Source organism: Mandrillus leucophaeus, unplaced genomic scaffold, assembly GCF_000951045.1.
Source record: "Mandrillus leucophaeus isolate KB7577 unplaced genomic scaffold, Mleu.le_1.0 Scaffold252, whole genome shotgun sequence".
NCBI lineage: Eukaryota > Metazoa > Chordata > Mammalia > Primates > Cercopithecidae > Mandrillus > Mandrillus leucophaeus.
In genome coordinates, this window is record NW_012102610.1 from 2,197,873 (window position 1) to 2,213,335 (window position 15,463).

The 15,463-nt window shown below is 37.9% G+C and overlaps 1 pseudogene across 1 annotated transcript in view; it reads left to right on the top strand.

Moving 5' to 3' along the window:
• LOC105542213 overlaps positions 1-15,463 on the top strand; it is a 131,600-nt pseudogene that overhangs the window by 100,911 nt on the left and 15,226 nt on the right. The gene's annotated exons all lie outside the window — the stretch shown is intronic.

Consider the following 15,463-nt stretch of genomic DNA (forward strand, 5'->3'; position numbering starts at 1 on the left):
TGTTCCTGATTCAGTCTTGGGAGGGTGTATATGTCTAGGAATGTATTCATCTCTTCTAGGTTTTCTATTTTTTTGTGTGCATAGAGATGTTCATAGTAGTTTCTGAGTTATTTTTATTTCTATGGAGTCAGTGTTAACATCCTATTTGTCATTTCTAATTGTGTTTATTTGGGTCTTCTCCCTTTTCTTTATTAGTCTAGCTCTAGTGGCCTATCTTATTCATTTTTTTTTCAAAAAAAAAAAAAACAACTCCTGGATTCATTAATCTCTTGGATGGTATTTTATGTCCTGATTTCCTTCAGTTCGGCTCTTATTTTGGTTATTTCTTGTCTTCTGCTAACTTTGGGGCTGGTTTGCTCTTGCTTCTCTAATTCTTTCAGTTGTGCTGTTAGGTTGTGAATTTGAGATCTTTCTAAATTTTTGATGTGGGCACTTAGTGCTATAAATTTCCCTTTTAAAATTGTCTTAGCTGTGTCCCAGAGATTCTGGTATGTTGCATCTTTGTTATCATTAGTTTCAAACATGTCCTTGATTTCTGCCATATTTTTATTATTTACCCCAAAATCATTCAGGAGCAAGTTGTTTGATTTCCATGTAACATGGTTTTGAGTGATTTCTTTTAATCTTCTATTTTTATTTTGCTGTGGTTCATGAGTATATTTGATATGATTTGGTTCTTTTACCTACACTGGGGATTATTTTATGTTTGATTTTGTGGCTGATTTTAGAGTATGTGCCATGTGGCAATGAGAATAAAGTATATTCTGTTGTTTTGGGGTGGAAAGTTGTGTAGAGATCTATCAGATCTATTTGGTTGAATGTTGAGTTCAGGTCCTGAATGTTTTTAATTTTCTGCCTCACTCATCTGTCTAATACTGTCAGTGGAGTGCTGAAGTCTCCTACTATTAATGTGTGGGAGTTTAAGTCTCTTTGTCTCTAAGAACTTGCTTTATTAACCTTCCTGCTTCTGTGTTGAGTGTGTGAACCTGAAAAACATTAACTGAGACAGGTCTCAGTTAATTTAGAAAGTTTGTTTTGCCAAGGTTGAGGACACGCTCCTGTGACACAACCTCAGATCCTGATGACATGTGCCCAAGCTAGTAGGAGAAGAGCTTGGTTTTATACATTTTAGGGAGACATGAGACATCAATCAATATGTGTAAGATGAACACTGCTTCAGTCCTGAAAGGTGGGACAACTTGAGGTGAAGGTGGGGATGACTCAAAGTGGGGAGGGGGCTTCCAGGTCATAGGTAGATAAGAGGCAAATGATTGCATTCTTTGAGTTTCTGATTAGCCTCTCCAAATAAGGCAATCAGATATGCATTTATCTCAGTGAGCAGAGGGGTGACTTTGAATAGAATAGGAGGCAGTTTTGCCCTAAGCAGTTCCCAGTTTGACTTTTCCCTTTAGCTTAGTAATTTTGGAGCCCCAAGATTTATTTTCCTTTCACATTTCCTCCCTTTTCTTTTTAAAAATCTTTTGGAGAAAGCATTTTAGAAGAAAACGGGTCTCTGGTCTCAGGTTTCATCTGATCTCTCATGGCTAGGCTGGTTTATTCCTAGACGGGTAGGTCCTGAGTTATTAGGAAAGCTCATTTTTGCAGGTTGTGAAGTCTCATGTCCTATGTAGAGAAAATAGGGGGAGGAAGGGAGAAAAACAGCAACAAACAGAAGAAAAATCCTGGAAAATTGATATAGGCCACATTACTCTGAAGTCCGTATATCAGTAGCCAGGTATGAAAGTGGCTTATGTATGTAAATAGATTGCTGTTATTTTCTTCTGAACTTTAAGTTGTCTAGCTTCAGTTTGTAGGGCTTTACAAAAAAAGAGCTTAGTTTTCAGTGATTTCAAATTAGGAAAAATGGGGGAAAAGGAAGGGAAAAAATAAAAACATTATTTTGAAGACTTATAGCTGAGACAAATTAGAATTTGCTTCAAACTGTAGAAAATAATAAAAATTGAGAAACATTAGGCAAGACTAGGATCTAACAACAGGTATGCTATATTTTTTAAGCAATTTTTCTCTCTCCAGTTTCCTATTTTCACTAAGACAAATCATGGTAGGACTTAGTTTTACTTTATTATACTTGCCCTGATAATTTGTATACAGCGCAGCAAGAATAGTTTTTCTATGTAGGCTTTTAAATTGGCTTTGATGGAACTTTGTTCCATAGAAGGAATCCCAGATAAGATTTTTTTTATAGCTGATCCCAGCCATGACTTGTATCATCAAATACCTATGAGTTGAGTGATCCTCTTCTCTTAAGGTCCCAAGATAAACTTGGGGCTACTGGATCTGTTAGAAGGTGACATTCTTTACTTACCACAGGTCAGGAACCCTGCACAGGGACTGTATAGACAAGATATGAGGCCAGTTTCCTAAGGGGGCTTTTATTGGCTCCGTAAGTCAAGTTTGATTCCTTAAAGGAAAGCACACCATTCCAGTCAAAGCCTTGGTAAAATAACCAGTTTCTCCAATTGTGTCCTGTTACAAATGAAAACAGATTCTTATTGCACTTATGCAAGTAACTGTATTGCCATAAGCGAAGAGTACCCATGACAGTTGCCAAATTCTGAAGAAATCAGGTAGGGATAAGCAAATATGCTCCAAATTATGTTCATAGGAGTATACTAAATTGCTAAAAGCTATCAATAGCTTAGAAGAAAAGTTTCCTTTACCCTGAAAAAAGGACCATCAACATTTTAAGCAAAAAGTCAAAAAGGTTACTTCAGTCTTCTATTAGTTCAGTCCATGTACTTAATTCCTGTTCTGCTTGATATTCATAAACATCTCCATTCTCCATGAGTCCTAAAAGTTTTTCTTGTATTCCAATGTCACAATCTCCAAAGTTATTAGATACTTGTATTCAAGAGAACCTGTTAGAGTTTTATAGCTAATTATAAAATCACCTTCCAAAGAGGGCCAAAACAAGTCAACAATTGTCTGTCAAAGACAAAAAGTTTTAGGGCAGCCACAGTCAAGAATACAATTGACAAGAAAATTTGTTACCTCTTTGGCACACAATAATTTAACATAATGACTATAATTATTACGGATAATGTACATTAAGTCATATCAGAATTATAGGTGTTTTCCATAATTTTGGAACACATACCAATAACATATTTATACAAACACAGCCCAAAGAAGACCAAACACCATTTTATATTTGACAATGCTTTCTGTATAATTTTTATACCAAATAAGTCAAACTATGTCTGTTTTGGACTTTAGGGAACCTAGTATCCCAAAAGATTAATTAGGTCAGAAAAAGACATAATTTATAATTTGACTTTGGAAAGTCTGTCAGATATCAAAGATTTAAAACACTTGATACCACAGGTTATTGTAAAATAAGTCATTCATTTGACCAATGTGATAATGCAAGGATTTCAAAAAAAGATGAAAACCTTTATTCTTTGAGAGAGGAGACTTAATTTTTCAAACAATAAGCCCTGATAAAAACAGCATGAAGTCAATTAAATATGTTTTTAAAAATGTTTAGACAGTCTGTAACATTTTAATCTTGACCTTAAGATAACTGCCATGAGCCTTTTATAAACTTTATAACCTTTACTAAGGAGTCAGTTAATGCTTCAAGAAAACCTTGTTAATCTGACATGGAGACCCATATGCTGGTCTTGCATCAGTGTGCCTTTGGCATCAATGATTAATTTATAGAGAAACTGAACTTATTTTATCTGTCAAAATCAGCCCTTACAATCTCACATGCCCACCTCTTCTGTGATAGTCCCCGGGCCTCGAGGAGTGGAATAGCTTTAATTTCTGAACCTGTGTCTCAGGAATGCAGTTTATTTGATCAGCATCTTTTACCAGAAGATGAGGCTTTAATTGCTGTTAATGTTTGAGATTTAGCAGGACTTGGCATTCTTTTTAGACCCAGGAGCCAAAGTCCTGTAACTCAATGCCACAGGTACTTTAAAAGCACATACAGAAAGATATGCAGATGCAATAACCCTAATTAAAAAAAAAAATTTAATCTCAATTTTTTTTCCTAAGCAAACCAAAACTCAATAATAATGGCATAGGAATTGTTTCAATAAACTGTAAAATCTGTTAGACCAGTTACCAAAAGGGAAAAGAAAAGACCTTCTGCAGTGCACAGAATATTACATTGGAAGAAAACAGTTCCTTTAGACCTTTAAGAAAGCATTGTTAGCATCAGGCCACAACAAACAGAACTCAAGGAAAAATAAACTTCTATGGGCTGAAGGAGAGCATTACTATTTTGCATCCTTTAAAAGGGGAGAGAGAACTGAAAATGTTGAGATGCAATAAAAGTTAAATTTTGGGTTAAAAAATTAAAATATCTTATAATTTATTAAGAGCAACTTAATTCCTTAAGAAAATTTTATTGTTCCAACCAACTATTTAGTGTATAAATGTTGTCATTGTTGTTGTTTTTACATCAAACCCACTGTCTAGACAGACCATTATAATTTCCCTTTAATTAATAGTCAACTTGATCATATAAAAGTTTTTGTTTTATAAATCCTCTTATTTGACTTACATGAACTGTTCATGACATGTTTGAGCTTTCTGGTTTGTCCTGAACATCAGTCTTTCTTAAACAACCAGTTATTTTATTCTAGGACTAAATCTACCATATAAGATTCTTTCTCATATAAAATTACTTCTCTTTAAGCTTTCTTACAAAAAAAAACTTCTATTTTTATAACTTTCTTTACATCTCTTATTTTCTGGTTCCTTTTACCTTGTTTTATACAAAGTCTTTAAATAGGTCTTGAATTGGATAAAAATTGTTCACCTTTTTAAAAATGACACACTTTTTTTAGGGAAGAATGTGTTCCTACAAATATATTTTTATTGAAAAATACCCAAATAATGAAATATCTATTTAATTTAATATAAATTTAGATTCTAAATTATGATGAGTTTGACTACATATATTTATCCCATTACATTTACCTAATTATTTTAATTGTTTAGCTAGATTATTTATGAAAACTGCAATAGTCATCATTTAAAATTATGGAACTACTGTTGTAAAATTATAACTGAGACAGTGAAAATCTGACCTAACTGACTCCATCTTCTAACCTGCAGTCTGTCTTTATTCATTCCAGGGTGTAGGCCAGACTAGCTTTGGGAGGAACTCAGTTTATAGTTCAGCTTTGAAACAGAGATGGTAATAGTCCTTTCCCAAAACAAACCGTACACCCTGTAGGCTAGACCACCTACAGCCACAAGATTAGAAGTTATGATAATCTTACCAAATTCAAGATGTAGCTATTTTTATTAAACCAATATCAATGTCTTATGTATTAAAAATTACATAAGCCAAGATTATTCTGCCTTGGGCTGGGTTTATGGTTTTATAACACCTATGCCAAATATTGGCACCTTACAGTATTTGACAGGGATAAGTATGAAATTGCTTGATAAATAATTGCAAACAAAAATATATGCTGGCAATTCTTGACATTTCTAATTTTACTTTACTAATAACTTTAAAGCTGGCTTATTTATTACAGATTTTACTTAAGTTACACAAACTGGAAAAAGCATTTGACTAGTCTTCTCTTTTCCTGATAAAATATTTGATTCAAGCATTTTTATTTTCTTAAGCCAATTAATTAGAGCTCTTTTATATATTTTCAATAGTGAAACATGGTATACACAACCCATAAGTACATAGACATATTAGGCATGCCAATAGAACTACATCTTATAAAGACCCTTTTTTTCCCATCCTAGACTTTCAAATTTTTGATGACTTGTTTCACAATCCTAGGCAGTTGTCAGCTAAATGGCCTTAAATTTGCATATTAAAGGAAACAACTCAGGTGAAAATCAAATAGCAAAATTTACATTATAAGGTAGGAGAGAAAAAGTCTGGTATGCTAGAGGGAAATTAAAATGGATTTAATTGCCAATTAAACATAAAATTATAGAAATTATAAAGGCCTTTTAAATACACACACACACACACACACACACACACACACACACCCCAAGATCCTATAGCTTTTATTTCAGAACCTTAGCCATGAAATAAATACAGATTCACCAGCTTGCAAAAAGAACCTGTTGGATTCAAACAGTGGTTTTTATCTTAACAGAAAAATAACAGCAGATTTAAAGCAGGCAGAAAAGAAAGAGACAAAGAGAACTTAAGAACTTTATAGTTTGCAGTTTGACCTTAGGGCTCTTTTTCCTTAATATAAATGTGTGCAAAGACCATATTACTGCCATTTTACGTAAACTCTAGCAAGTAGAATGTGCCGTAAAGCCTACAGAGTCCTTGAAAGGGTGTCATTCTTCTTATTCTTAGATTCTTTGTTTTCCACCTTTTTTTTTTCTTAAAAGGAGGTACTGAGCTTTGGCCTAGTGTTTTTGTGTGGTGGGTCAGTGTGTTCTGCTTGTGGGCAGGACGCCACAGTGTGTCGCCAATGAGTCATTTCCACCATCTCATGTGTCTCACTTTCTCTCTTCAGAGGTCTGTGACCTCTGAGAGGGCTCAGAACACTGGGTGATCAGCCCTTATATGCATTTCTTGGATGAGACCTTTTTAAAAAATCAATTTTTGTTGGGAATTTCCCTGTGGGGCCACTGCACATTGTGGTGGGTCAGCACCCCCACAGACACTCCCATGAGACCCCAGTCACCTAGGGATGCCTTTTGGCTGGAAGGAGCAAAATGCCCTTTCTCTTCGGAGCTGAGAAAACTCAGTCCCTCATTTACCTATGAAAATGACAGTTCAGTTGCTCAAACAAATCTGCACAGACAAGCCAAATCAAGATTAATTTTGGGAGAAAAAGCAATAGAGAATAGACCCCTTAGAATGCATCTCTGAACTACAATTTGGATCCTTAAACAACTTCGTAGGAGAGAAAAAAGGAACAACAGCCAAGACCACTTGCTGTAAACTGTGTTCAGCCACCCCTACTTTGTAGCTCTCATCTGCCATTACACACACTATGGTCAGATCCTCTCACAGTACAAGGTAATCTCTGCTACTGACAAAGCCAAAGAGGTCAGGTTATGCAATACAGAAAAACAGAGCTTTAGACCTAAGAAGAATCTGCCCATGACTCTTGAAACTCCACAAAGAAAAAAGAAAAAAGAACACCCCAAAAGGGATGAATGGTGCCTTTGTTCTGGATTATTTAAAGGCATTCAAGTCATTAGAAGCCTTCTCTAGACTTTTGGGTACTGCAGATGGCAAAGGTGGAAGGAGGTATAGGATGGAAGAAAAGTAAACAAACATTTTTTAAAGACAGAAAACAAACACAGAAACAAAGCACATTTTTTTTGGTTTTTTTCCCCCCTCTTTTGCTGCTTTGAAGAATTTTAACCAAATTAGAGAGGCTTTGTTATCCATAATTTGGAATTATAGATATATAGTTGCTCAAATCTGATGGAAGAAAGATTGGAACAAACAAAAACAACAACAACAAAAAAACACCAACAATGATTCCTGAGTGCTCTAATGGTAACGAGAAATTCAGACCAGTTGGTTGTTACTTTAGCCAAGACAAAAACCCTAATTCAGCTACTGACCTAAGGGTGGGTCTCAGGCTGAAAATGGCTTTCTACCATCCTAGAAGCAGGAAAATAAAAACCTAGAACACATTTTCCCTGCTTGGAGTGAGCTCAAACTCCATAAAGGAGTTACCTACCTTCCCTCATCATGAAAACAGAAAATCTTGCTTTCCCTGTTGGAAGCAAGTAGAATTGGAAGCAAGTAAAAAAAAAAAAAAAAAAAAAAAAAAAAAAAAAAAGGAGTCTTACAGCAAAATAAACTTTAGGTCTTGACCAAATTTTGGGAGATCAGGGATTCTGTGGAGGGGGTGCTCCCAGTCCTAAGCAAATTGTCCTATCAGTTTGAGCCGTAAAGTTGACTCATGCTGGTACCAAGCACCAATAGGAGATTTGTCAAAGGCAGAGGTACCTCCACTGAGAATTTCTTTGTGATTGCCAAAATGTGAACCTCAAAAATCTGAGACATGTCTCAGTTAATTTAGACAGTTTATTTTGCCAAGGTTGGGGTGCATGCCCATGGCACAGCCTCAGGAGGTTCTGATGACATGTGCCTCTGGTGGTAGGGGCACAGCTTGGTTTTATACATTATAGGTAGACATGAGACATCAATCAAGATGTGTAAGATGTACATTGATTTAGTCCTGAAAGGTGGGACAACTCGAGGCAAAGGCAGGACAACCTGAGGCAGGAAGGGGCCTTCCTGGTCATAGGTAGATAAGAGACAAATTGTTGCATTCTTCGAGTTTCTGAATAGGCTCCCCAAATGTGACAATCAGAGATGCATTTATCTCAGTGAACAGAGGGGTGACTTTGAATTGAATGGGAGGCAGTTTTGCCCTAAGCAGTTCCCAGTTTGACATTTCCCTTTAGCTTAGTGATTTTGGGGCCCCAATATTTATTTTCCTTTCACAGGTGCATATATATTTAGGACAGTTAGGTCTTGCTGAATTATTATGTAATGACCTTGTCTTTTTTTTTTTTTTAATCTTTGTTGGTTTAAAGTCTGTTTTGTCTGAAATTAGGGTTGCAAACCCTGCTTTCTTTTCTATTTCTATTTGCTTGGTAGACTTTCCCCTAATTTTTTATTTTGAGCTTATGGGTATCATTGTGTGTGAGATGGGTCTCTTAAAGACAGCATACCATTTGGTCTTGCTTCTTTATCCAGTTTGTCAGTCTGTGCCTGTTACATGGGGCATTTAGCTCATTTACATTTAAGGTTAGTATTGATATGTGTGGACTTGACCCTGTCATTGTGTTGCTAGCTGGTTATTATGCTGGCTTGTTTGTGTGGTTGCTTTATTGTGTCATGGGTCTGTGTATTTAAGTGTGTTTTTGTATTAGCTGGTAACAGTCCTTCCTTTATATATTTAGTGCTCCTTTCAAGATCTCTTGTAAGGCTGGCTGGGTAGTAATGAACTCCCTCAGCATTTGCTTATCTGAAAAGGATCTCATTTCTTCTTTGCTGAGGAAGCTCAGTTTGGCTGGATATGAAATTCTTGGTTGAAGATGTTTTTTTTATTTAAGAATGTTGAATATAGGCCCCCAATCTCTTCTGGTTTTTAGGGTTTCAGCTGAGAGGTCCACTGTTAGCCTAATGGAGTTCCCTTTCCAGATGACCTACCCTGTCTCTCTAGCTGTCTTTAACATTCTTTCTTTTTTACCTTGGAAAATATGATGATTATGTGTCTTGGGGGTGATCATCTTGTGTAAAAGTCTTACAGGGGTTCTCTGTATTTCCTGAATTTGACTGTTGGCCTCTCTAGCAAGGTTAGGAAGTTTTCATGGACAATATTCTGAAATATGTTTTCTAAGGTTTGTTTTCTTTTTTACAGATCTGGTCTCTTTAAATAATTCCATATTTCTCAGAGATTTTGTTCATTTCCTTTTTAAAAAATTTTTGTCTATCTTATTTCAGACAGCCAGTCTTTGAGTTTTGGGATTCTTTCCTCAGCTTGGTCTATTCTGCTGTTAACACTTGTGATTGCATTGTGGAATTCTTGCAGTGTGTTTTTCAGCTCTATCAGATCAGTTAGGTTCTTTTTTCTACTGGTTATTTTATCTGTCAACTCCTGTATCCTTTTGTTGTGATTCTTAGTTTCTTTGGATTTGGTTTGCTATTCTCCCGCATCTCAATCTTCATTCCTATCCATATTCTGAATTCTATTTCTGTCATTTCGGCCAGCTTAGCCTAATTAAGAACTCTTGCTGAAGAACTTGGGCAGTTGTTTGGAGAACAAAATACACTCTGGCCATTGGAGTTGCCGGGGTTCTTGAATTGGTTCTTTCCCATCCTTGCATGTGGGTGTTCCTTTGAGTGCAGTGTTGATTGAGTACACTCAAGAAACTTCTATTCTGGATGTTTTTGCAGAGCTGAGGTATTGTACAGGATCTTTATTTGTAGGTGACTTTTTGCCTTTTGTTTCATAGTGTGGTACGTCAGTGAGGTATTTTGGTGTCGAAGCTTTGGGGTGTGATCCAGTAGGTTAGGCTTCTGTTCAATCATATGCCTCCCCTATATTTCCTCACAGTTACAGCCATGCTCTTGTATCTCAATGCTCTGAAAGTGTGAGCTCCTCTCCCACTTGAGTGCTGGCTATAGATTGTGGCTTTGCACTCCCAGGCTGCCCCCTACAGCTCTGGGGTGATCTCAGGGTTTATGTTTCTTCCCCAACCTGGAGGCAGCAGAGCAAGGGACCTTAGTAGTAGTTGTGGCCAAGGGTCTTTTGCTTGACTCCTGAATCCCCACCCCAGAGAGACGCAGGTTAGAAATCAGCCCAGGATCAGGGGTCTATGTTGTGGGCCTAAGCTGGGGGTTTTCCCTGTCTGATAATGAGCTGTAGGGGGAGACCTGTGGGAAATGGACCAGTCTCCTCTCCTTGGGTCAACTGCAGCTTGTTGGAGGTGTGGATAAGGCACTTTGGGTCTTTGTTCCTTCTTTGGTCCAAGGGTAGTGGGGTAATACTGCAGAAGCAGTGGCAGAAAGGCTTTTGGTTGTCCCTGGTGGCTCCACCTCCAAGAAATGTGGAGTCACTGTTACTGAGAGTATTCAGCCAGTGGGGTGGTGCAGCTGCACTGCTGGCATGTGCTTAGGATGCTGCTTGTTGGAGAGCATGGGGTCAAAGGCTCACTAGGAGGAGAGACTGGTCTCTTCTCTCTATGGTGACTATGCTGTGCTGTAAACTCAGGTGTAGCCCTGAGGCTCTTTGTTTCTTCCCCATACCAAGTGGCAGTGGCAGAGAGGCTGTTGGATGCCTGTGGGAACATTTCCCAGGGAAACTCTGGACCATTACCTCGTAATGCCAGCTTTTACAGCTGTAAATTGTTGAATTGATCCTTTTGTCATAATATAATGATTTCGTCTCTAGAGGCAATTTGGTGTACAGTCTATTTTGTCTGACATAAGACTAGCCACTCCTTTCTTTTTGTTACCATTTGCATCACTGTCAGCCTATGTGTTTTTGAATCTAAAGTGAGTTTCTTGACTGGGCATGGTGGCTCATGCCTGTAATCCCAGAATTTTGGGAGGCCAAGGCAGGAGGATCGCTTGAGCCCAGGAATTCAAGGCTATAGTGAGCCATGATCATGTAACTGCACTTTAGCCTGGGCAACAAAGTGAGACCATCTGTAAATAAATAAATAAATAAATAAATAAATAAATAAATAAATAGAGTCTCTTGTAGACAATGTATAGTTGGATCATGCTTTTTAAAAAATCTATTAAGCCACTCTGTATCTTTTTATTGGGGAGCTTAGTCCATTAACATTTAATGTAATTACTGGTGAAGAATGATTTACTGTTACCTTTGGTAACCACAAAGAAAATACTTACAAAAGTTACACAGGAAGAAAAGAGAAGGAATAAAAACGTATTGATATGTTGCAGGAATGAAAGGACCTGAGAGACCAAATGGGTGTTATAGGAGGGTTTTTATTAAGGTGTTCACTGGCTCAGTGGATCCAAGTTTTTTTGCATCCAAAAACCTGAGCCTAGAACAAAGACGGGACTTGATTTTTGTAAGCAAGCTTACAGAAGCAGAACAAAGAGAGTTAATTAAACAGTGACAGGTCTCCTAATCTCTAACATAGCTTGTGACATTGCAGCTGCATCAAAGGAGAAACAGGAACTTACAGAACCTGCAAAATATTTATGGGGAAGGGGTAAAAGGCTAAAAGAGGAATTTTGTTTTTCTTATCCTTATGTTGGGGAATGCTGGGAGAGTCTCCAGAGCACGTTCCTTTTGGGTCTTGGCTTCTTAGGTAGTGTTATCAGGACCTTTCCTGGGCCTGGGCTGTGTCTGTTACTGCTTTTTGGGATGAGACAGCCCAATACAGGAAAACTTGTTTTTCTCTTTTAGTTCAATTTGATTTTCCTTTCTTTAATTTCCTGTCTCAAATATAAAAAGGAGAAAAACACTAGGGAAGAGAGCAAGAGAGAAAAAGAGTGTCAAAAGAACTACAAGACAAATAGAAAACAGTTAACAAAATGGCAGTAGTAAATACTAGATTCAAGGACACACATAGGCTGGCAGTGAAGGGTTGAAAACAGATATCCCATGTAAATAGCACTCAAAAGAAAGCAGTAGTGGCTATTCTTATATAGCACAAATTAGAATTTAAGTCAAAAACTGTCCCTGGAGACAAAGTCATTACATAATGTTAAAAAGGTGAATTCAACAGGAAGATACAGCAATTGTAAATATATATGCACCTAATATTAGACTACCTAAGTATATAGAACAAATATCAAAATATCTGAAAGGAGAAATGGACAGCAATAGTGTAACGGTAGAATAATTCAGTACCCTACTTTCAATAAAAAACAGAAAATCCAGGTAAAAAATCAATAACAAAATAGTGGACTTGAACTAAATTGATCTAATAGGTATATACAGAATTTTTCAATTAACAGAAGAAAAATATGTAATCTTCTCAAGTGCACACAGAACATTCTCCAGGATAGATCACATCACACATCTCCAGGATAGGCCACAAAACAGGACTTAATACATTTAAGAAGATTGAAATCATATTTAGGAAGAATGGAATCAAATAATATGTCAAACACTTCCAATGGCTTTATTATTTTCATTATTGTATCTTTATCTTCATTTCTGTTTGGTTCTTTGTTATATTTTCTATTTGTTGATATTCTTATTGTTGGAAAGAGGTTGGGTGCCACAAAGAAGAACCAGCACTTAGACCAAAAATTCCTCAGCAAGGCAACTTTACTTCTGCAGAAGGGTGCTACTTGCATCTGAAGCAATTGCAAGAGCACACCAAGGTGGGTAGGTCAGGGGTTTTTATCCCTAACACAGCTCATGTTGCTGTGTCCTTTCCCCAGTAACTACAGTTATACCACACAATCTAAAGTAACCCAGTTGGCTATTGTTTGAAATCGAATAGAGCCAATTAGGCAGGAAGGGAGACGCTGTTCCTATTACCAATTAGGTGGGAAGGGTTGTTTACCAAACCAGAAAGAACAAGGAAGTTTGAAGAGGAACTTATTGTTTCTGACAGTTTTCCCCCTCTTGTCTTTATAGTTTTTCCGCTTCAAATTTTTCTAACATAATTTGACTTTGTTGTTCCTCTTGGTGATCTAGAAGCAGGAGTTTATCTGAATAGGGTGGAGGAGAATTGAGGGAGGTTTTAGTTAAGAGCTGTTTCTATAATAAGCCTTTGCCCCAACCCACGAATAGAAGGTATAATACAGCAACCTAGAAGAATGAGCACACCTGTAATAACTGTTAGAGAAGTGAATGTTGAGGTCATGAGTCAATTCCATTTTCCAAACCATTTTTTCCATGAGACCTGAAAAGGGACCATTTATTCTGGAATTTGCAGCTAATTCATTTATAAGGCCCTGTAATGCTTTTGTAATTGTTCCATTAGAGGCTGTGTTAATAGGGATAAAAGTGCAACATTGGACTCCAATCATGACACAGACTCCACCTTTTTCAGCCAATATCATGTCAAGGGCTACCCTGTTTCCCTAAGCCATTTGGCTGGTGGGGTCTAATTTCTCAGCTATTCCTTTAATGGCATCTCTTGTGTAACTGACAAACCACTGTTAATTATAGTAAATGTAATTTATCCAGTCTACATTTTTGTTTGTAGTTGACCACCAGAATAATACAGATTCAAATCCTGTGGTCATTTGATTTCGGGCTTTAAATTCATTGGGCACCCGTCAGGGAACTCTGATAGCATCTATAAAAACATGAGGGTCAAAAGACCCATGAGGAACACTTCTTTTTCTGCAATTGTCCCTTTTGTTTGGTTGATGAAATGCCAGGGTGAAAGGGATGGCCAATGTGATTACAGCACAAGTGCTGCTCCAGTTACTTGGCAGAGTACCCAATAGTGGTCCACCGCAATACCACCATACGTCTGCTCAGGGATGAACAAGGGCAGACTGATTGGTTAGCTCTTGAAAAGGCTTAGGAGTGCTGCACCCTGTAAAGCTTCCAAGGAATGCCAAGTTTTCCCCCTGCCATGAGAGACAGGAGGTGAAATTGACATTTGTAGTTGGAGGCCGAATGGCCCTCAGGGGTTGACCTGCAGGGCTTTTAACTTCTGGGAATAGCAGCGAGAGGGTTAGATGTGCCTTATTGCCCCCAATCTGTGGGGTTTTGGAAGAGGGCTATCGTATAGTCCATGCCCTGTTGGTCAGAGGAAAGGAGACAATTTGGGTTTCTGGTCTGCCTGTTGCACAAGTGTAACAATTGCTTTTGTTTAGTGTGCGGACAGAATATTTAAGCCATTCCAGCGAGGTATTTGCATCTTGGTACCCTGTTTCAATGGCTAAAGTTTGCTTTAAATTTTTGATTTATATTACGGTTACTTTGGTTTTGTTGTTGGGTATGAGGTGGGAAATGGTTTGAATCTGTGGGATTGAGAAGGGGGTGGGAGACGAAGGAGAAGGAATAAAGCGTAATTTAAAGAAGCCTATAGGATCCCCTCCAGCGACATCTGCTCCTAAGCCGTAAAATCACTCTAAAGCAGGTATGGGAATGGGGAAGGTAAGGGTATTAATAGAGATAAGTACTGGGTTGCAGTGGTTAGATTGGCAATTATAGGGGGTAGTCCCTTTGGTGAAGTGTAGGTATGGTTTTAGGGCGGTGCAACCCTGTCAGGAGGTCCAACCCTGATTTGTAGTAGTCCATAGAACATCTGACCACTGAGAACATAACTCCCAATTACCCGACTCTTCCTCTGAAGATTCCCACCACACACAAGACAGAATTAGTATTAATGTCTTCCTTGGAGGGACAGAAGTATTTTTCTGCAGAGGCTAGCTGTCTTTGACTTTGGAGATCTCCACAAGGTAAGACCAGACAAGCATGAAATGTAACTATTTGGGGAAAGGGTGATTGAGTTACATTGATGATAAGATATCCTTGAGTAGCTAAGGAGAGAAGAAAAAGATAGATTAAACCCGCTTGAATGTTAATTTTGAAGCTGTTGTTCCTGGAGTGACAGTCAATGCTTCTGGAGATAGCGACACTTTTTTGACTCTGGTATAATAGGTCCACCACTTTTCAGTGGTCTGGACTGCCATCTCAGTCATTAGGAGCACCAAATAAGGTCCTTCTCAGGTGGGTTCGAGCTTTCCCTCTTTCCAGCTTTTGATAAATATGTGATCTCTGGGTTGGTGTTGGTGAACTGAGAATTTGAGGGGTGGAGTTTGTGCTAGGAGGCCTTGAGTCCTGAGGGAGGGTAGAGTGGAAGACAGACAAAATATATAGCTTTTAAGAAACTGATCTTTTGTTTCAAATGTAGGAAGGTCAGTTGTGGAATTTAGGGAAGGCAGCCCGTAGAGCATTTCATAAGGGGACAGGCCAAGGTCTTTTCGAGGGGCAGTTCAGATTCTGAGTAAGGCAATGGGAAGGCATTTTGTCCATGGTAACCAGGTTTCCAAGATTAATTTGGTGAG